The sequence below is a fragment of the Penaeus chinensis genome, chromosome 40 (assembly GCF_019202785.1).
Source record: "Penaeus chinensis breed Huanghai No. 1 chromosome 40, ASM1920278v2, whole genome shotgun sequence".
Classification (NCBI taxonomy): Eukaryota; Metazoa; Arthropoda; class Malacostraca; order Decapoda; family Penaeidae; genus Penaeus; species Penaeus chinensis.
This window is the reverse complement of record NC_061858.1, coordinates 22520429-22522928: the sequence shown is the minus strand read 5'-3', so window position 1 is coordinate 22522928 and position 2500 is coordinate 22520429.

The window sequence follows — 2500 nt, the reverse complement described above, 5'->3', positions numbered from 1 at the left end:
AGGCCTTCTCTGTCCTTGTTATGGCTGTTATATTGCAGCCACATGGACTTCAGCAGTAGAAATAAAGCTGTATTAAATCATCATCATCATCATTTGGGAGCTAACGCTGGCAGGGGCGCAAAGCCGCAGCCACCCTTTGTTTCCACCTACAAGGGTCCCTCATGCCGAGCCACCAGGCAGGGGTCCGGCCCATCTCTAGTTCCTCACGACAGGCTTGATCAATCTGCCCAAGCCATGACCTTCTCGGTCGTCCCACAGGCCTCCTCCACCCAGGGTTGTTTCAGACAGAGACAACCTGGTGGGCAGGGTCATCCTGCGGGAATCAAGCCAAGTGGCCATATAGCCTGAGTTGGCGATCATGGATTGTACAAGTAACAGGTCCTGTACCGGTCTTACGGTGTAGCCGTTGGTTGGACACTTGGTCCTGCCAACTGTACCCCATGATCCGGCGCAAGGATCTGTCACAAAAGGCATCAAGACAAGATTCCAAAGCACAAGATAGCCTCCACGTTTCACTACCATATAGTAAAACTGGCAGTATCAGGGCCTTGAAAACATGTAGCTTGGTCCTTCTGCACAGGTAATGGCATCTCCAAACACTCCTGTCGAGAGATTTCATGACCCCTGCTGCCAGGCCAATCACTCTACTGACTTTCTGGTCTGACAGCCTAGAGTCGTGAACCAGTATACTGAGGTATATAAAACTCTCTGTGACTTCGATGTTTTCACTGCAAGCACGTACCAACTGCATAGGGTCTCTTAGTAGGCCCCCAAAATACTGGATCTTGATCTTGGTCCAGGAGACCTCTAGCCCCAGGGGCTTCGCTTCATTGCTAAATGCATCAAGAGCCGCCACTAGGGTTTCCAGAGATTCAGATAGAATGGCAACATCATCACCAAAGTCAAGGTCTGTAACCTTGATATTGCCCAGAGTTGCTCCACAGTGACTTTGGACAGTAGCTCTACCCAGTGTTCAATCCATGCAAGTGTTGAAAAATGTTGGTGCAAGAACACAGCCTTGCCTCATGCCTGAACTAACAGGGAAGAGGCTCAACAGGCCATAACCACACTTTCCAACACTTACAGTGCCTGTATACAAGATTGCTATTAATCCAACAATCCTTGTTGGAATTCCTCTTAGCCTCAGGATCTCCAGAGTGATTCGCGATGCACTGTAACAGACGCCATCTTGAGGTCAATGTAGGCTGTGAGCAGCCCACATCCGAACTCACGACGGTGCTCTACAATGCGGTCTATTGTGGACTTACCAGGAGTGAATCCAGATTGCTCCGGCCTTTGGTGTCTTAGCAGGTGACCTCTGATATGTCTCAGTAGGATGTGTGCGAGTACCTTGCCTGGTACACTGAGTAGTGTAATGCCTCGGTGATTGCTGCAGTCCCACCGATCCCCTTTCCCCTTCTAGAGAGGGATGACCACAACCCCTCAGCAGGTCAGGGGGAATGGTACCAGATGACAGACAGGACTGCATGCAAGCCCCTTGCCATAGGTTCTCCACCAGCATTTAACAATTCAGCTGGGATGCCACAAACACCTGCTGCTTTACCACTCTTCAGCTTGGAGATCGCCCACCTGACTTCAGTCAGGGAGGGAGGATCCTCGCTGAGGGTGGGTCTGGCAGAGGAATCTCAACATTACCCACATGCATGTTAACTGTTGGTGGATACCTGATACAACTGCTCAAAATACTCAGCCCAATGCACACGCACCCCTTCAGGATCTGAGATTATCTGGCCAAGACCTGCGCACCAGAGAACGGTACAAGTTGCGATCCCCTGACAATCGAGCCGCATGACAAGCATCTGTGGCTTCCAGTGTCTCCTGCGAGAGGAAATTCTGTCTTGCTCTTGGGCGTTCACCAATGGATTCTTGAGCTGCATCAAGCGTTTCATGCTTGAAGGTATCCCACAGAAGAACAGGGTCTGTCAGGCCCTAGAGTGCTGTGAGACGACCAGAGATAGCCTTGGCAAACCCCCGGGCACTCTCGTCCTCCCTCAATCTGTCCAAATGAAACACCCTAGGGTGTTCATTTGGGCGACGTGGGGTTCTAAAGTGGACCCGGAGTCACAACTAATCTATGATCAGTTCCACAGAACTCAGCACTTGGATACACCCTGCAGTTCTGGAGGATTCTCCACTGAGTGCTAATGAGGATGTGGTCAATCTTCTTGGCCACACTACCCGTATCGCTGTACCAAGTCCAACGGTGCGGGTCAAAACGCTGATACCAGGAGCCAGAAATCCTCAATTTCTGGGACCTATCAAAGTCACAGAAAAAGAGGCTATTCTCACTGCCAGCATCAGCTCCTGAGCCATGAGGACCAACAGACATCTCGTAGCCAGCTCGATCGCAGCCGGATACCGCATTAAAGTCACCCAGAACAATATGAATATCTCGCCGAGGACAACTGTCTGCCACAGATGCCAGTTTGGAGTAAAACATCTCTTTCACCTCAAGTTTATATGCATCGGTCTGCAGGGC